The following is a 22,506-nucleotide window of genomic DNA, read 5'->3' as shown; positions in this document are numbered from 1 at the left end:
TATTTTTTTTTTTCAGTCCAGTGAGGGAGCAAGTTAACAAAAGATCTACTTTGAGCTTTACTAAATATAAATACTCACCGGCAACTCTTCTCTCACGAGAACATTTTCACTTTACGGTACATAGATGAATCTAACAAAGATTGGTTTGTTTTGAACATTTGAAAAAAGGCAAAAAAAAGAATTTAAAACATTGCTGGGAAATATATTCATGTAGTAACAACCACGGACAAGCTTTTCTGAGTATTAAACATCCTGTCAGTGTGAACTATACATGTACCATCTCAATACATCCTGCTCAGGCAAGTTTACATTTTCCTCCCTCCTGTTGCTAAAAAAATCTTCTTTTGTGCTTGAATAAAATTCATCCTTTTGTTATTTCCCCTTGAACAGCCGCTATTCCACACAAAAAAATGATCCCCTCTGGATAGGTTTGGGATAAATCTTTGATGGGACACAATGTAGTAGTGACAAGGAATCTCGTTGCCTGAGAGTGAAGCCTGGAATTTGATGGGGGATTTTTTCTTCTCCTTTTTAGTCTCTCAAGAGAGTAAACAAGTTAGCAGAGCACTGTCTTAAGAGGCTGGACTAAGAAAGAACTACTAATGTGAAACATATCCCAGAAAAAGAAAGCTCCACACGTGTCAGTGGCCTAGAAACAGTGCCCACCCCTCAAAATGAAAGAAAACATATGGATGAATATGAAGAATATAACATAAATCTATTTAAAAATAAATACATAATAATAAAAAAAAGTAACAAAAAAAATATATATACAGTGCTTAGTTTTCTACAACATATGTATTTATAAAACTAAGAAAAAGCTTTGAAATACAAACTGAGGTCACCACCACTGTTGCAGATACAAATTATATGGCACCAGTTAAGATAAAGGTTTAGTGTTAAGAGTTAGAGGTACTGTTTTATAGTGGCCCTGCTTTGCTGGCCACTCTAGTGTCCAAGGGGTTAAGTACATTAGACCAGACAAGAAACATTTTTTAAACATTGACAGAAATTCTCACATTACTAGTGCTGCCATCATGGATAACAAACTACTATTACATTTTATAGATGTGAGTTTATAGTAAATGGTAAAAAAAATATCATTTGGAGCCTTAGCACATTTGTGCAGTGAGATAGCATTTATTATTTTTACTTTTGTCACGGATACCAGGCTGCCAGGGCAACCCCTTTCCCTATTTGGATTGTTCTGCTTCCTACCAGACTGCTTTGTTTTTTTTGCAGTAATTGAACTTTGCACTGAAAGAGCAGGGGCCCGATCCGATATGCAGCGTCGCCCGCAAATGCCGGCGACGCTGAATTTTGCGCTGGTTTGGTATCCTATATACGGCGTAACCTAGAAGTTACGCGCGTATATTTCTGCTGTCGTCCGTAGTTTTTTGGGCCATAGGCAGGTATACCAAACCAGCGCAGTTTGGTATCCAATATACAGAGTAAGGACTTACGTGGCGAAAATGGAGAAATCTTACTCCATTTTCACCTCGCCACAAAAAGCAGCCGTAGTAAGCCTTACGCTGTCTATTGGAGCCCCGTAACTCCCTAAATTAGCTACAAAATAAACCTAACACCTAACGCATGCGCAATGTCTAGCTGACACCCGCGATCTGCTAAATAAAACCTAACACCTAACGCATGCGCAATGTCTATCTACCTGTCAACCGCAATCCCCCACCGCAATCCCTAATAAAGTATTTAACCCCTAAACCACCGCTCCCAGACCCCGCCGCCACCTACAATAAAAGTAAAACCCCCTAATGTGAGCTCCTACCCCGCCGCCAACTACATTAAACTACCCCCTAAAGTGAGCCCCTTACACCGCCGCCATCTATTTTTAAATTATTAACCCCTAATTTAATCCCCCTACACCGCCGCCAGCTATATTAAATTAATTAACCCCTAATTTAATCCCCCTACACCGCCGCCAGCTATATTAAATTAATTAACCCCTAATCTAATCCCCCTACCCCGCCGCCACCTATATTAAATTATTTAACCCCTAAATTACTAAACCAAGATGGCGTCCGTCGAATTCCGATTGGCTGATAGGATTCTATCAGCCTATCGGAATTAAGGTAGAAAAATCTGATTGGCTGATTGAATCAATTGAACCAATCAGCCAATTGGATTGAACTTGAATCTGATTGGCTGATTCAATAAGCCAATCAGATTTTTCTACCTTAATTCCGATTGGCTGATAGAATCCTATCAGCCAATCGGAATTCGACGGACGCCATCTTGGATGACGTCATTTAAAGGAACCTCATTCGTCGGGAATTCGTCGTGCCGGATGGATGCTCCGCGGCGGAGCAGCGAAGAAAGAAGATTGAAGATACCGCTTTGCTTGAAGACATCACCGGATGGAAGAAGACTCTCTGCCGCTTGCTTGAAGACATCGCCGGATGGAAAAAGACTTCACTGCAGCTTGCTTGAAGACATCGCCCGGATCGGATGAAGAGTTCTGCCCGGCGGGGTGAATACAAGGTAGGGAGATCTTCAGGGGGGTAGTGTTAGGTTTATTTAAGGGGGGTTTGGGTTAGATTAGGGGTATGTGGGTGGTGGGTTGTAATGTTGGGGGGTGGTATTGTGGTTTTTTTTTTCAGGCAAAAGAGCAGTTTTCTTTGGGGCATGCCCCGCAAAAAGCCCTTTTAAGGGCTGGTAAGGTAAAAGAGCTAACTTTTTTAATTTAGAATAGGGCAGGGAATTATTTTTTTGGGGGGAGCTTTATTATTTTATTAGGGGGCTTAGAATAGGTGTAATTAGCTTAAAAATCTTGTAATATTTTTTTTATTTTTTGTAATTTAGTGTACGTTTTTTTGTAATTTAGTTTAGTTTATTTAATTGTATTTTAGTTAGATATTTGTAGTTTATTTAATTTATTGATAGTGTAGGTGTATTTGTAACTTAGGTTAGGATTTATTTTACAGGTAAATTGGTAATTATTTTAACTAGGTAGCTATTAAATAGTATAACAGTGGAAAAAAGAAATGTCCAGACCGGCTCCTCCTTAACAATCTCGCTCTTTATTTGAAAAACCAAAGAGCTAAAATACAGCACAATATAATAACGACCATGTCGTAGCACCTACAGGCAAAGGTAAAAAACAGAGATTTTGACAGGTACCCCCTCACATCTACGACATGGTCGTTATTATATTGTGCTGTATTTTAGCTCTTTGGTTTTTCAAATAAAGAGCGAGATTGTTAAGGAGGAGCCGGTCTGGACATTTCTTTTTTCCAGTGTTATACAAATTTGACCGGTCCATAGGGCTCTCCAATAGCAGTTGTTCGAATACTCGGAGAACGCTACCTGGACTTTGAACCGGAAGCAGACGTGCAGCACTCTCGGAGCAGCGGTGGTGAAGAAGGGAGCGGCACAACTGATGAAGCTGCATCTCGTGTAAGTCCGCTTTGAATATTCTTTATATTTTCATATTCATATTGAGAGTGTTGCACTTGATTTACTATATCTTGCATGTGGTAGCGTACACAGCGTGGGGTTGTATCCGAGTGTCTTAGTGCCAATTGTCTAGTGCTGGTGCTATAGAGGAGTTTGGAAGCTATTAAATAGTTATAGTTATTAACTATTTAATAGCTATTGTACCTAGTTAAAATAAATACCAAGTTACCTGTAAAATAAATATAAACCCTAAAATAGCTACAATGTAATTATTAATTATATTGTAGCTATCTTAAGGTTTATTTTATAGGTAAGTATTTAGATTTAAATAGGAATATTTTAATTAATAATATTAATATTAGATTTATTTTAATAAGAGTTTAGTTAGGGATGTTAGAGTTAGATAGGGTTATTATGCTTAATATATATATATATAATATAATAACTATATTAACTATATTAACCCTAATATAATTAGGGTTAATATAGTTAATATATATAATATAATAACTATATTAACTACATTAACCCTAATATAATTAGGGTTAATATAGTTAATATAGCTGGCGGCGGTGTAGGGGGATTAGATTAGGGGTTAATGTGTTTAATATAGGTGGCGGCGGTGTAGGGGGATTAGGTTAGGGGTTAATACATTTATTATAGGTGTCGGCGGTGTAGGGGGATTTAGATTAGATGCAAAAGAGCAGTTTACTTTGTGACAAAGCCCCACCAAAAGCCCTTTTAAGGGCTGGTAAAAGAGCTGATTTCTTTGGGGCATGCCCCGCAAAAAGCCCTTTTAAGGGCTGGCAATAGAGCAGTTTACTTTGGGGTAATGTCACGCAAAAAGCCCTTTTCAGGGCTATTTGTAGGGTTAGACTTAGGTTTAGTGGTAGGGATAGTTTAGTAATTTAGGGGTTAAATAATTTAATATAGGTGGCGCAAACTACGCTGCATATCGGATTGCGCCCCAGATCGCTACCTCGCTTTACCCCCTTATGGTCTTGCCGAGTCCCAGTCGGGATTTTATGGAACTATTCGCCGGCTTAGTTCGCTAGAGATTCCTGCTGGACTTTAACCTAGGTCGCTCCAGAAGCCCTTTGCTCCAGAGCTCCGCTCTTCTGGGGACTTATTATACCTTTGATGGACATGAGTTGGGGTGATTACTAAGAGGGAGATCACTCGGGAACCTGGGGTTTTTGACACCCCCCACTTTGGACTGTTCCTGAATACCCTTTGCCAGGCTGCCGCTCCGGTCCCCAGCAATGGATCAGGTTGCTTTCTGGACTGTGACCTCTAGGGACCTGGAACTCTCTAATGATACCCTGGGATAGCCGCCACTCCCTAGGGATCACCCCGAAACTACAACCTAGTTGTTGTGGGGATCTCTATGTTCCTATGGCTTCTATGGAGGCGCCAGCCTGTCTGGAGGAGGCAGGTCTCTCTTGATCAGTTAAGGCTCTTATCAGATGGCAGATGTGTATATAAGCTGTGTGTTTGTCTCAATAAATGAGTTCTTGTTTCACCTTAATACTGGTCTTGTCTGGTTATTAGGGTGGGATACTTGCTAAAACTACACTCCACTCTACAGCTACAGTTTCCAGGGTCGAAGAAGGTCTCTTTTGGCGGAGATACCCAGTCCATCACAACTTTGGTTAACATACTTTTGTGATTGGTTCAATGAACTGTATAATGCCTCTATATGACCACATCAGATCTCAGACCAGATGCATAACCCTGCAGTCCCTTTATGTCTACTATGTATTCACAATATCATACCCCCAAACCAAATTCATGCCCCCAGTAACACCATTCTGTCAGCTACATACTTAGAAAGACCTCAGATTGAATGCATGCAACCTCTCCGTGCCAGAAATATACCAAAACATTAGCACCTAACCCAGATGCTACAGAAAAGTTTAAATGTCAGATACATGATCAAACATACCTCTGATCAGATGCATACCTTCTTACATTTTTAGCTAGGTATTAGGGACTCAAGACGGAGGTTGATGGGGCCATTAACATGTTGTAAATGGGGGGGTTGTTGAGATGGGACGGGGTCATGGGTGTATGGTGGACGGGATTGTGGGTGTATTTTGCGTTTTTTAGGTGTGCCTGGTTGATTTGTAGGTGTGTCTATGTGTGGGCGGGGCTAAGGGAGATTCTGCTAATTGGAGCATATGGCTAAGGGACAGTGGGACAGAGCTGAGAATGAGGGACTGCCACTCTAAAAAAGGGACAGTTGGGTCGACTGCAGATGTGTGTCCCCAGCAACCGCCTTTTGCCATCCTCTTTGTGAAAAACAAACTTCAGAGCAGATTTATGTTATTAACAGCACTTTTATGCCATCTAACTACTAACCAGATGAGATGAATGACCCAGCAACTCCTATGTACACTATCTACACCCCAAGTCATATGCATGTCCCAGTAAACATTTTAATATGGCTGACAGAGGAATGCTGGGTAAAGGGTCTGATTTGATATGGTAATTTAGCTGACAGAGGTACTGCAGATCCAGTGGTCTGATGAAGGGGAGTTTGCAACTCTAAATGTGGGGTCCTATTCTTAGCACCATGGTACAAGATTGCATATGCGGCGTCGCCCGCAAAAGCTGTCGATGCCGGTTTTTACGCTGTTTTGGTATTACATATACGGAGCCGCATTCTAATCCACCATTAACCCACAACGCAATAAACCTAATAAAACTATTAACCCGTAATCCGCCATTAATCCACAACGCAATAAACCTAACAAAACTATTAACCCCTAATCTGCCAAACCCACACAACACAATAATCCTAATAAATCTATTAACCCCTAATCCACCAAATCCCTACAACGCAAATAACTAATTAAATTACTAAACCCCCTAACCTAACACACTCTAAATTAACCCTAATTACCTAAATTAAAAAATACTAAGTTACAATTAAAATAAAAACGCTTACATTACTTTAAAAAATAAATTTAAAAAATTTAAATTAATCTAAGATACATAAAATAATAAACCAAATTATCAAAAATAAAAAAAATAAACCTAATCCCTATGAAAATAAAAAAGCCCCCCCAAAATAAAAACACCCCCTAAACTAATACTAAACTACCAATAGCCCTTAAAAGGGCCTTTTGTAGGGCATTGCCCTTAGTTAAACAGCTCTTTTACCTTAAAAAATACTAAGTCCCCCCTCTAACAGTAAAACCCACCACCGAACAAACCCTCCAAAATAAAAAAAACTAACACTAAAAATCCTAAACTACCCATTGCCCCTAAAGGGGCATTTGTATGGGCATTGCCCTTAAAGGGCATTTAGCTCTTTTAAGAGTGCCCAATAAATCCCTAATCTAAAAAAAAAAAAAAAAAGCTTAAGTTTAGCCCCTAAATAGGTACTTACCATTCCTAAAGTCTGGAGGAGAAGGTCCTGTTCCAGGCGGTGAAGTCTTCTTCCAAGCAGCCGATATCTTCTTCCACTTCCTTCTTCACCCAGGACCAAGCCGGCGCAGAGCGGAGATGAGCACGGAGCAGGACCAGAGACCGCGAACCCATGGAGCGTGGAGGATCCCCTTCATACATTTGCCACCATACACTGAATTGTGAATTCAAGGTACTGAAATCCCATTGGCTGATTAGAATAGCCAATAGGATTTCAGTAGCTCTCATCCTATTGGCTGATTTGAATTTGAAGAATCAAATCAGCCAATAGGAATGCAAGGGACACCATATTTAAACGCGTGCCTTGAATTTACTTTTCAGTGTACAGGGGTGATCGTAGGAAGAGAATCCTCCATGCTCCATGGCTCCGCGGTCGCTGGTCCTGCTCCGAGCTCATCTCCGCTCCGTGCCGGCTTGGTATGAAGAATTAAGTGGTCCCTGCTGGAAAAATATGTCAGCCGCTTGGAAGAATACTTCACCGCCTGGAACAGGACCTTTTCCGCCGGACTTCAGGAACGGTGAGTATCTATTTTGGGGTTAGATTTAGGCTTTTTTTTTAAGATTAGGGATTAATTGGACACTCTTAAAAGAGCTGAATGCCCTATTTTATTATTGTATGCAATTTGGGGTTAACTTAGTGGGTGTTAGGTTAGGGGGGCTTTTTTATTTTTATAAGGCTATTAGTTTTTATTATTGATAATTTTGTTTGTTATTTTTTCGTAATTTAGTGTTTGTTATTTTTTGTAATTTAGAATTTTTATTCTTTGTAATTTTAGACTTAAATTTTTTTAGTAGGTTTTTTTAATGTGTAATTTAGTTTTTTTTAATTGGTAGTTATTTTAATTTTAGTATAATAGTTTAGTATAATAGTTATGTTAGGTTAATTGTTAGTTAAACAAAAAAAAATTCACAGGTAAGTTTTTATTTATTTTACGATAGGGATATTGTAATCTTATTTTAAATTTAGGTGGTGATAGGTTTAGGGGTTAATAGTTTAATTTATTAGTGGCGATGTGGGGGGGGGCTGGCGGTTTAAGGGTTAATAGTTTTATTTAGTAGTGGCGATGTGGGGGGGCTGGCGGTTTCGGGGTTAATAGGTTTAGTTAGTGGTGGCAGTGTTGGGAAACGGTAGAATAGGGGTTAATAACTTTATTATAGTGTGTCGGGGAGCGGCAGAATAGGGGTTAATAACTTTATTATATTGACGGGGATGTGGGCGGGCGGCAGATTAGGGGTTGATAAATTTAATATAGCGTTTGCGATGCAGGAGGGTGGCGGCTTAAGGGTTAATAGGTAGTTTATGGATGATAGTTTACTATGTAACAGTTTAGTTATGAGTTTTGTCATACATTTTTTGTTACATAAAATCCATAACTACTGGTCTCAGATGGCGTAATGGATTATGTCGGTATAGGCTGTAACGCAAGATTTTTAGCCTTACCGCACAACATGTAATACAGGCGCTATGGAAATCCCCCACAAAAACGTCATTTTTTTTATTGCGCCATTGACGTTGCGTTACAGGCTACAATGCTTGCAGTATAGCTATACCGAACCGACTTGTAATGGCTGCGTTACTGTTATTACGCTGAAATTGTCATTTTTTAGCGTTAAAACCCTAACGCACAACTCGTAATCTAGCAGTTTGTTATTTGTGTTGTGGGGATTTGGTGGATTAGGGGCTAATAGGTTAATTAGGGTACTTGCATTGTGTGGGTTTGGCAGTTTAGGGGTTAGTAAATTTTATTAGGATTATTGCGTTGTGTGGGTTTGCCGGATTAAGGGTTAATAGATTTATAAGGTTTGTTGTGATGTAGGTTAATGGCGGATTATGGGGTTAATAGTTTTAATAGGTACTTTGTGATGTGGGTTAATGGTGGATTAGGGGTTAATACATTTATTAGGTAGTTTGCAATATTGAGGTTTGTGGATTTAGGGGTTAATACTTTTACTAGGTAGATGGCGATGTGGGTGAATGGCAGATTAGGGATTAATAGTTTAATTTGGCATATTGCGTTGTGGGGGGTTGTCGGTTTAGGGGTTAATACTTTTATTATTAGTTGCGATGTGGGGGGATTGCCGATATAGGGTTTTTTACATGTTAGGTTTATTTTTGGGAGGCGTGTTAGACTTTTACGAGAGATTTGATACATTTTTTTTATTTTCTTAGGCGCCGGCAGTTTCTAAAGTGCCGTTAGTCACTGGCGACTCCATAAGTGTGTATTTACGCACATTTCTGCACATCGCTAGTTTATCCAACTTACGGCACTTTATGGACTGCCGGCACCGTATATGTGATATCCTGATGTGCGAGGTGAAGTTACGGGCGGCGCGGGTTTCAGCAGTTACGCTTAAGCATGCGCTGCATATGTAATCTCGCTCCATATCTTGCTCATGATTGAACATTATTATAATATAGAATATAAATAAAAAGGGAAGCAGATAATCTAATTTGGTTGCCAATAAAGGCTGTATTATAAATCAATGGCTCATTGGTTATGACACCACTGCAATAAAATTGTCTAACTTACTTTCCCTAAAACAACTTGATGTATAGATAACAAATAAATCCACATAGTTCTCTACGTGCTGTCAGATGTCAGTGCCACATTCACATTCTTTCATAAATACATGCCAGATGTTTACTAGTTCCTAGCAGTTTCTCCAGATGTCCTGCTTCACATAGCCCTATTTAACCACTCACTGCTCGCCACATTTGCAAACTGATAACTAGATCATATACTTAAAAAGGCACCGCTGTCAACAAGTTTGTAAGATAAAATGCAAGAACCTAAAATACGTTAGCTTGGAAAAAGGCATTAAGCATGTATTGGTTTCTTTGAAGAGTATCAGTTGAGTAAAATCAAGTAGACATAAAGGTAAGCAATGTACTCATATTCATAACATGAGGGTACAAGACATCAGAAATTAGCTGCTGAGTGCCTGCTAAATAGTGTCAGGCTTACTAGGTAATTTCCAAAGGTGTGAGTGGGGTCACTGCAAGATATTTTTTATGTATCACTTGCACTGTATTATTTTTATAGCACATTTCTGCCCAAGGTTAGAATACAGTTTAGGAATACCCAAGTTTATAAATCCCAACAATTAAAAAAAACAAAACCCTGTGCTGCTAGTGATAGGGTTTTCAGAAGCTCTGGGGGCACATCTGGGAGTTCCAGGTCCTGGAGGTGAGCTTACTCTGAGCATCAAGACTGCCTGCTACTTAGAAGTGTTCTAGGCACTATATTTTATAATTGTGGCAAAAAGGGAGGTGGGTTTAAGGAGAGAAGTTCCCTTATGATCAGCGAGTGTCTCGTATAGCGAGGAATGGTCAGCCCTCTGCAAATGAAAGAGGCATTCTAGCAGTATACTTTGGCTGTATGGCCTCAGTACAGTTTAGAAGCAATTTATGTTAAATCTAATGGCTGATTTATAGTTTCTTTTTTTTTTCTTAAACTGTTATTGGCACTTATTTACAACCACCCTTGCCAAGCTCAAAGCATTCACAGCTGCTCTGTAGATGAGCTAGATAACACATGTTAGATTACATGTTCTAGATTACATATACAGTACTACAGTACACATGCTAGATTAAATGTGATAGAGTACAAATGCTAATTTACCCATGCTATAGTACATGTGCTAGATTACAAATGCTATAGTATACATGCAAGATTTCACATGCTAGAGTACACGTTCTAGATTGCACATACTAGAGTACATATGGTAGATTACACATGTTAGATTGTACATTCTAGAGTACATGTGCTAGATTACATGTGCTAGAGTACACATGCTAGATTTCACATGCTAGATTACACATGCTAGATTTCACATGCTAGATTACACATGCTAGATTTCACATGCTAGAGTACATATGATAGATTACACATGCTAGATTAAACATGCTAGAGTACATATGATAGATTACACATGCTAGAGTACATATAGTGGATTACACATGCTAGAGTACATATGCTAGATTACACATGCTAGAGTACATATGCTAGATTACACATGCTAGAGTACATATGGTAGATTACACATGCTAGAGTACATATGATGGATTACACATGCTAGAGTACATATGGTAGATTTCACATGCTAGTGTACATATGCTAGATTACACATGCTAGATTGCACATGTTAGTGTACATATGCTAGATTACATGTGCTAGATTGCACATGCTAGAGTACATATGCTAGATTACAGGTGCTAGATTACACATGCTAGAGTACATATGATAGATTACACATGCTAGAGTACATATGATAGATTACACATGATAGAGTACATTTAGTGGATTACACATGCTAGAGTACATATGCTAGATTACACATGCTAGAGTACATATGATATATTACACATGCTAGAGTACATATGGTAGATTACACATGCTAGATTGCACATGCTAGAGTACATATGGTAGTTTACACATGCTAAAGGACATATGGTAGATTACACATGCTAAAGTACATATGATAGATTACACATGCTAAATTACAAATGGTAGATTACACATGCTAGAGTACATATGATAGATTACACATGCTAGATTACACATGCTAGAGTACATATGGTAGATTACACATGCTAGAGTACATATGATAGATTACACATGCTAGATTGCACATGCTAGTTTACATATGCTAGATTACACATGCTAGAGCACATATGATAGATTACACATAATAGAGTACATATGATATATTACACATGCTAGAGTACATATGGTAGATTACATATGCTAGAATGCACATATGCTAGATTGCACATGTTAGAGTACATATGCTAGATTACAGGTGCTAGATTACACATGCTAGTGTACATATGATAGATTACACATGCTAGAGTACATATGGTAGATTACACATGCTAGAGTACATATGATATCTTACACATGCTAGATTGCACATGCTAGTGTACATATGATAGATTACACATGCTAGAGTACATATGGTAGATTTCACATGCTAGTGTACATATGCTAGATTACACATGTTAGTGTACATATGCTAGATTACATGTGCTAGTTTGCACATGCTAGAGTACATTTGCTAGATTACAGGTGCTAGATTACACATGAAAGTGTACATATGATAGATTACACATGCTAGAGTACATATGATAGATTACACATGCTAGAGTACATATAGTGGATTACACATGCTAGAGTACATATGCTAGATTACACATGCTAGAGTACATATGATAGATTACACACACTAGAGTACATATGGTAGATTACACATGCTAGATTGCACATGCTAGTTTACATATGCTAGATTACACATGCTAGAGCACATATGATAGATTACACATAATAGAGTACATATGATATATTACACATGCTAGAGTACATATGGTAGATTACATATGCTAGAATGCACATATGCTAGATTGCACATGTTAGAGTACATATGTTAGATTACAGGTGCTAGATTACACATGCTAGTGTACATATGATAGATTACACATGCTAGATTGCATATGATAGATTACACATGCTAGAGTACATATGGTAGATTACACATGCTAGAGTGCATATGATAGATTACACATGCTAGAGTACATATGGTAGATTACACATGCTAGAGTACATATGGTAGATTACACATGCTAGAGTACATATGATAGATTACACATGCTAGTGTACATGTGATAGATTACACATGCTAGAATACATATGGTATAGAGTACATATGCTAGATTACAGGTGCTAGATTACACATGAAAGTGTACATATGATAGATTACACATGCTAGAGTACATATAGTGGATTACACATGCTAGAGTACATATGCTAGATTACACATGCTAGAGTACATATGATAGATTACACATGCTAGAGTACATATGGTAGATTACACATGCTAGATTGCACATGCTAGAGTACATATGGTAGTTTACACATGCTAAAGGACATATGGTTGATTACACATGCTAGAGTACAGATGATAAATTACACATGCTAAATTACAAATGGTAGATTACACATGCTAGAGTACATATGATAGATTACACATGCTAGATTACACATGCTAGAGTACATATGGTAGATTACACATGCTAGAGTACATATGATAGATTACACACGCTAGAGTACATATGGTAGATTACACATGCTAGATTGCACATGCTAGTTTACATATGCTAGATTACACATGCTAGAGCACATATGATAGATTACATATGCTAGAATGCACATATGCTAGATTGCACATGCTAGAGTACATATGCTAGATTACAGGTGCTAGATTACACATGCTAGTGTACATATGATAGATTACACATGCTAGATTGCACATGCTAGTGTACATATGATAGATTGCACATGCTAGAGTACATATGATAGATTACACATGCTAGAGTACATATGGTAGATTACATATGCTAGAATGCACATATGCTAGATTGCTCATGCTAGAGTACATATGCTAGATTACAGGTGCTAGATTACACATGCTAGTGTACATATGATAGATTACACATGCTAGATTGCACATGCTAGTGTACATATGATAGATTGCACATGCTAGAGTACATATGATAGATTACACATGCTAGAGTGCATATGATAGATTAGACATGCTAGAGTACATATGGTAGATTACACATGCTAGAGTACATATGATAGATTACACATGCTAGATTGCACATGCTAGTGTACATATGATAGATTGCATATGCTAGAGTACATATGATAGATTACACATGCTAGAGTACATATGATAGTTTACACATGTTAGAATACATATGGTAGATTACACATGCTAGAGTACATATGATAGATTACACATGCTAGAGTACATATGGTAGATTACACATGCTTTATTACACATGCTAGAGTATATTTGGTAGAATGCACATGCTAAATTACACATGCTAGAGTACATATGGTTGAATACACATGGTAGAGTACATATGGTAGATTACACATGCTAGAGTACGTATGGTAGATTACACATGCTAGATTTCACATGCTAGAGTACATACAGTAGATTACACATGCTAGAGTACATATGATAGATTATACATGCTAGAGAAGATATGGTAGATTACATATGCTAGATTTCACATGCTAGAGTACATACGGTAGATTACACATGCTAGAGTACATACGGTAGATTACACATGCTAGAGTACATATGGTAGATTACACATGGTAGAGTACATATGGTAGATTACACATGATAGAGTACATATGGTAGATTACACATGCTATAGTACATATGATAGATTATGCATGCTAGAGTACATATGGTAGATTACACGTGCTAGTGTACATATGCTAGATTATATGTGCTAGATTGAACATGCTAGAGTACATATGATAGATTACACATGCTAGAGTACATATGGTAGATTACACATGCTAGATTGCACATGCTAGTGTACATATGCTAGAGTACACATGCTAGATTTCACATGCTAGTGTACATATGCTAGATTACAGGCGCTAGATTACACATGCTAGTGTACATATGCTAGATTACACATGCTAGATTGCACATGCTAGAGTACATATGCTAGATTACAGGTGCTAGATTACACATGATAGAATACATATGATGTAGATTATGATGTGCAGGGTTTAACCCACTCTGCATTCTTTACCAGTTTGTCACAGAAACGGTTAACCAATCGTTTTCACCTTAACCAGTTTGTCTCAGTCTAGCCACTCGAGGCAAGCCTATGACTTAGTTCAGTGGGTGCAAGAGCTAACAAACACTATCTCGCCGGTACTAGACCCAGAAAATGCCCAAACTCCCCAATAATGCAACCCACACTAAACTATCTCTGCTGCCACCACTTTAAGATTATTATATGTGAACTTCTAATTAAAAAACAAGACTGACAGATTAAAATCCCAAAAACACAATTTGGCAAAAATCTAAAAACACGATACTGTTATTACTAGTTGATAACTTGGTATAAATATTAGACAAAGGCAAAAATGTACATTTATTTTGAACAAAAGAGTCACAGTGCATTTAGATGAAAAAAAAGGAGTTAATAAACACAATTGCACAAGATAAAACAGTTTTAGAAAAAATTAACAAAACCTATAACTTTACCAGAATAGCCTCTGTTCCAGGGAGATGGCAAAGATTTGCAAGATTACACGTGCTAGATCTCACATGCTAGATTACAGGTGCTAGATTACACGTGCTAGAGTACACATGCTACATTTCATGTGCTAGATTATACATGCTAGAGTACACATGCTACATTTCATGTGCTAGATTACACATGCTAGAGTACACATGCTAGATTACATGTGTTAGAGTACATATGATACATTTTATGTGCTACATTTCATGTGCTAGATTACAAATGCTAAATTACACATGCAAGATTAGATTTGCTAGATCTCACATGCTAGATTACACATTCTAGATCTCACATGCTAGATTACACATGCTAGAGTGCACATGCTACATTACATGTGCTAGATTACACATGTTAGAGTACACATGCTACATTTCATGTGCTAGATTACAGATGCTAGATTACACATGCTACATTTCATGTGCTAGATCTCACATGCTAGATTACAAATGCTAGATCTCATATACTAGATTACGGGGTGCTAGATCTCACATGCTAGATTACACGTGCTACATTACACATGCTGCATTTCATGTGCTAGATTACACGTGCAAGATTACACATGCTACATTTCATGTGCTAGATTACACATGCTACAGTACCCATGCTAGATTACACGTGCTACATTACACATGCTACATTTCATGTGCTAGATTACACATGCTAGAATTAACATGCTACATTTCATGTGCTAGATTACACGTGCAAGATTACACATGCTACATTTCATGTGCTAGATTACACATGCTACAGTACACATGCTAGATTACATGTGCTACATTACACATGCTACATTTCATGTGCTAGATTACACATGCTAGAATTAACATGCTACATTTCATGTGCTAGATTACACGTGCAAGATTACACATGCTACATTTCATGAGCTAGATTACACATGCTAGAGTTCACATGCTACATTTCATGTGCTAGATTACACGTGCAAGATTACACGTGCAAGATTACACGTGCTACATTTCATGTGCTAGATTACACGTGCTACATTTCATGTGCTCGATTACATGTGCAAGATTACACATGCTAATGTACATATGCTATATTACACATGCTAGAATTAACATGCTACATTTCATGTGCTAGATTACACGTGCAAGATTACACATGCTACATTTCATGTGCTAGATTACACATGCTAGAGTTCACATGCTACATTTAATGTGCTAGATTACACATGCTAGAGTACAAATGCTAGATTACACGTGCTACATTTCATGTGCTAGATTACACGTGCTACATTTCATGTGCTCGATTACATGTGCAAGATTACACATGCTAATGTACATATGCTATATTATACATGCTAGATTGCACATGCTAGAGTACATACGATAGATTACACATGCTAGAGTACATATGGTAGATTACAAATGCTAGATTACACATGCTAGAGTACATATGATAGATTACACATGCTAGATTACACATGCTAGAGTACATATGGTAGATTACACATGCTAGAGTACATATGATAGATTACACACGCTAGAGTACATATGGTAGATTACACATGCTAGATTGCACATGCTAGTTTACATATGCTAGATTACACATGCTACATTTCATGTGCTAGATTACACGTGCTACATTTCATGTGCTCGATTACATGTGCAAGATTACACATGCTAATGTACATATGCTATATTATACATGCTAGATTACACATGCTAGAGTACATATGATAGATTACACATGCTAGAGTACATATGGTAGATTACACATGCTAGTGTACATATGATAGATTACACATGCTAGATTGCACATGTTAGTGTACATATGCTAGATTACATGTGCTAGATTGCACATGCTAGAGTACATATGCTAGATTACAGGTGCTAGATTACACATGAAAGTGTACATATGATAGATTGCACATGCTAGTGTACATATGCTAGATTATACATGCTAGTGTACATATGATAGATTGCACATGCTAGAGTACATATGCTAGATTACAGGTGCTAGATTACACATGCTAGAGTACATATGGTAGATTATACATGCTAGAGTACATATGATAGATTACACATGCTAGAGTACACATGATAGAGTACATACGCTAGATTGCACATGCTAGAGTACATATGATAGATTACAAATGCTAGAGTACATATTGTAGATTACACATGCTAGAGTACATATGATAGAGTACACATGCTAGAGTACATATGGTAGTTTACACATGCTAGATTGCACATGCTAGTGTACATATGCTAGATTACACATGCTAGATTGCACATGCTAGTGTACATATGCTAGATTGCACATGATAGAGTACATATGCTAGATTACAGGTGCTAGATTACACATGCTAGAGTACATATGGTAGATTACACATGCTAGATTACACATGCTAGATTACATATGATAGAGTACACATGCTAGAGTACATATGATAGAGTGCACATGCTAGAGTACATATGCTAGATTACAGGTGCTAGATTACACATGATAGTGTACATATGATAGATTGCACATGCTAGTGTACATATGCTAGATTATACATGATAGTGTACATATGATAGATTGCACATGCTAGAGTACATATGCTAGATTACAGGTGCTAGATTACACGTGCTAGAGTACACATGCTACATTTCATGTGCTAGATTACATGTGATAGAGTACACGTGCTAGAGTACACCTGCTATATTTCATGTGCTAGATTACACATGCTAGAGTACACATGCTAAATTACACGTGCTGCATTTCATGTGCTAGATTACATGTGCTAGAGTACACATGCTACATTTAATGTGCTAGATTACATGTGATAGAGTAAACATGCTAGAGTACACGTGCTAGATTTTATGTGCAAGATTACACATGCTAGAGTACACATGCTACATTTCATGTGCTAGATAAAACGTGCAGGATTACACATGCTACATTTCATGTACTAGATTACATGTGCTAGACTACACATGCTACATTTAATGTGCTAGATTACACGTGCTAGAGTACGCATGCTACATTTTATGTGCTAGATTACACGTGCTATAGTACACATGCTAGATTATATGTGCTATATTTCATGTGCTAGATTACACATGCAAGATTACACATGCTACATTTCATGTGCTAGATTACACGTGCTAGAGTACACGTGCTAGATTACACGTGCTAGAGTACACGTGCTAGGTTACACGTGCTAGATTACATATGCTACATTTCATGTGATAGATTTCATGTGCTAGATTACACATGCTAGATTACACGTGCTATATTTCAAGTGCTAGATTTCAGGTGCAAGATTGCACATGCTGTATTTCATGTGCTAGATTACACGTGCTAGAGTACACATGCTACATTTCATGTGCTAGATTACACGTGCTAGAGTACACATGCTACATTTTATGTGCTAGATTTCACGCTCTATAGTACACATGCTAGATTACATGTGCTACATTTAATGTGCTAGATTACACATACTAGATTACACGTGCAAGATTACACATGCTAGGACTCATTTGCTAGATTACACGTGCTAGATTACATGTGCAAGATTACACATGCTACATTTCATGTGCTATATTACACGTGCTAGAGTACACATGCTACATTTCATGTGCTAGATTACACATGCTAGAGTATACATGCTACATTTTATGTGCTAGATTACACGTGCTATAGTACACATGCTAGATTACACATGCTACATTTCATGTGCTAGATTACACGTGCTAGAGTACAAATGCTAGATTAAACATGCTACAATTCATGTGCTAGATTACACATGCTAGATTACACATGCTACATTTTATGTGCTAGATTACACGTGCTAGATTACACATGCTACATTACATGTGCTAGATTACATGTGCTACATTACACATGCTACATTTCATGTGCTAGATTACATGTGCTAGAGTACACGTGCTAGAGTACACCGGCTATATTTCATGTGCTAGATAACACATGCTAGAGTACACATGCTAAATTACATGTGCTGCATTTCATGTGCTAGATTACACATGCTAGAGTACACATGCTACATTTAATGTGCTAGATTACATGTGATAGAGTACACATGCTAGAGTACACATGCTAGATTTTATGTGCAAGATTACACATGTTAGAGTACACATGCTACATTTCATATGCTAGATAAAACGTGCAAGATTACACATGCTACATTTCATGTGCTAGATTACATGTGCTAGATTACACGTGCTAGAGTACACATGCTAGATTGCACCTGCTACATTTCATGTGCTAGATTACACGTGCTAGATTGCACCTGCTACATTTCATGTGCTAGATTACACGTGCTAGAGTACATATGCTACATTTCATGTGCTAGATTACACGTGCAAGATTACATATGCTACATTTCATGTGCTAGATTACACATGCTAGAATAAACATGATACATTTCATGTGCTAGATGACATGTGCTAGATTACGCATGCTACATTTCATGTGCTAGATTACACGTGCTAGATTACCTGTGCAAGATTACAGATGCTAGATTTCACATGCTATATTACAGATGCTAGATTGCACATGCTGTATTACAGATGCTATATTACAGATGCTAGATTTCACATGCTATATTACAGATGCTAGATTGAAGATGCTAGATTTCACATGCTATATTACAGATGCTATATTACAGATGCTAGATTACAGATGCTAGATTTCACATGCTATATTACAGATGCTAGATTGCAGATGCTAGATTTTACATGCTATATTACAGATGCTAGATTTTACATGCTATATTACAGATGTTAGATTGCAGATGCTATATTACAGATGCTAGATTACAGATGCTAGATTTCACATGCTATATTACAGATGCTAGATTGCACATGCTATATTACAGATGCTAGATTGCAGATGCTATATTACAGATGCTAGATTACAGATGCTAGATTTCACATGCTATATTACAGATGCTAGATTTCACATGCTATATTACAGATGCTAGATTGCACATGCTAGATTACAGATGCTAGATTACAGATGCTAGATTTCACATGCTATATTACAGATGCTAGATTGCAGATGCTAGATTTTACATGCTATATTACAGATGCTAGATTGCACATGCTAGATTACAGATGCTAGATTACAGATGCTAGATTTCACATGCTATATTACAGATGCTAGATTGCAGATGCTAGATTTTACATGCTATATTACAGATGCTAGATTGCAGATGCTATATTACACATGCTAGATTTCACATGCTAGATTACAGATGCTAGATCTCACATCCTAGATTTCACATGCTAGATTACCAATGCTAGATCACAGATGTTAGATTTCACATGCTAGATTACATGTGCTAGATCACATGTGCTAGATCACAGATGCTAGATTACACGTGCTAGATTACAGATGCTAGATTTCACATGCTAGACTGACAGGCAAGCAAGTGTACAATTTCCCAATCAGTTGCTCTCTAGACTAAAAGATCAGCACCGGGATTTTGTTAACATGAAAAATATTGCAAATGGTTTTTTAAGCCCCATAATAGTTTTTTTTCTCTCTAAAATGCTCTTTGCATTGCAACAAAATCTGTTTGTTTTCTTTAACAAATATTGAACTATTTATATTGATTTTATTTTTTATGACTCTAATAGAAAACTATAATTTGTGGGTGGCAGTTGATGAATTATACACCAGTACAGATTTCTATATTTCATTCTAGGTATGACTGCCACTACAGTTTTATGAAGAATGGGATAACAATTTTACAGTTTTACAAATTGGTGGATAGAGCCATATGTTTTAATTTTCTTTTTGTGCTTTGTCCTTAAATAAACTAGTCACTGGTAAAGTTATTTAAGGTCACAGGATTATTTTATATTTTACAAACTAGAATGCCAGTTTGAGCAGTAAAATAATATACAGTGGGGTGCTTTGTTTAAACAGTTTATAGTTCACATGACCTTGGGTAGCTTTTCAAGAATATATCTAATAAATTCAATTGCCAAAGTCATTGTCATGCAATTTTATTCCCACGAGAAAAGAACAATGGTAGCTGATATTTTAGAATTATTACTGATATTAATGATACATTCAAGTTTTTTTTTTTAAACTTAGGTTGTAAAATGTAGGAAAATGCAAACGTATGTACTGAAGATTCATTAATGTACAATCTGGGTATTAAACTCAGAGAAAGACATAGGCTAAGTGATTCCTCCTTCCTTTATTATTTGTACAGTTTGAGCTTACACACTAGTGTAGTGACTGTGTGGGCATGTTATGTGGTTTCTGCGTGTGCTGAAAGAACCACAATGAAAATGCATAGGACAGCTTAGTATGGCTTGGCAAAAAAACTGCTGCTAATAACCACCCTCTTACTTTCACTGGTAACTAATCAGACAACTTCCTGCAAGTTCTCATTAGTCATCACATCAGCACTGCCCAGTATGATGGGGTCCTGTTCTAAAATGATCCTTACCAATGCCACACCTAGACAGTGGTCTAATGTCTGACTCAACATACAACCACGTCTGACCACTCCTATACAGTCTTCATGCCTTTACACTTTATAATCATTTAAACTTTAAAGTTACATTCAAGGGTAAAAATAAAATACTGTAATCTGTTAAGAGTATTTTATTTTTTGAATAGCTTCCCTTCTTTAATATGTGTTTAACTGATTCAAAAGGGTTTTACACCTAGTCAAAGGTTTACTCCTGAAACATTACCATTCTGCTTGAGATGATGGTACAGCCAGTGGTTGGAACATACACATGTATTCCTGCTCCTGATTGGCTCATTAGCTGTATCCTGCATGCTCTTATGTATTTAACCAATTTGCAGAGGTTAAATACAAAGTAAAAGGGAAAATAATTTGATAAAAATAAAATGCACTAGTGAAATAGCATTTTAGATTTATACAAAAATGTTGTTTATCCCTAAAAAAAATCATTGCAATATGTATTATTCATCTATTTAAATGGATTTTTTTTACACATTTGTGCAGTGTCTATTACTTCCTGTCACAGCCCTACAAGGAGGAGGGGGCATCTGCAGGAAGGTTTATCTTAGCCTTATGTCATAATGCATCTAGGGGCTACACTGAGAAATTCTAAGTGATCATTTTGCAAGAAAACAAGTAAGTTATTTGCTGTTCTTTTACACAATCCATTTTTTTAATGTCTACTTTGATTTAATATATTTGTTTTGACCATAGAAATAAAAATATATAGAGGGCACCCTTGTAAAATAAAGTAATATGTGCAATTATGATTAAAAATAATATAAGTAGATAGGAACCAATAGGATAATATATACAGTTATAATTATGACTACAATAGTGGATTTTGACTGGTGGCAAATGTAATCATACACCGTCTTAGTAGAAATAGACAAATAACATAAGGACAATAATGTGTTAAAAAGTGAACTCAGTAGAAAAATTCTACTACCAACACACAAAAAATAAATATCAGGGTGCAAAATGTCCATATATAGCTATTGTATGGTGTCAATATTGAAGGATGGCAAGTCCAGAAGGCAGCTATCTGTAGGGGATCAAGGCCGCGATCCAAAGTCAGTAATCTGTAAAG

General features: G+C 37.1%; 1 protein-coding gene across 3 annotated transcripts in view; it reads right to left on the bottom strand.

Annotated features, from left to right (window-relative positions):
• LOC128660121 (gap junction gamma-1 protein) overlaps window positions 1–22,506 on the bottom strand; it is a 315,999-nt gene that overhangs the window by 42,822 nt on the left and 250,671 nt on the right. The window contains exon 1 of one of the 3 annotated variants that reach the window (XM_053713762.1): window positions 79–571. The exons of the other annotated variants lie outside the window; for them this stretch is intronic. The gene's annotated coding sequence lies outside the window, so the exon portion shown is untranslated. Of the gene's footprint in view, window positions 1–78; window positions 572–22,506 lie in introns of those variants that run through there. 3 annotated transcript variants of the gene reach the window in all.

Source organism: Bombina bombina, chromosome 5 (genome assembly GCF_027579735.1).
Source record: "Bombina bombina isolate aBomBom1 chromosome 5, aBomBom1.pri, whole genome shotgun sequence".
Taxonomy (NCBI): Eukaryota; Metazoa; Chordata; class Amphibia; order Anura; family Bombinatoridae; genus Bombina; species Bombina bombina.
This window is presented reverse-complemented; position numbering and strand designations above follow the sequence as displayed.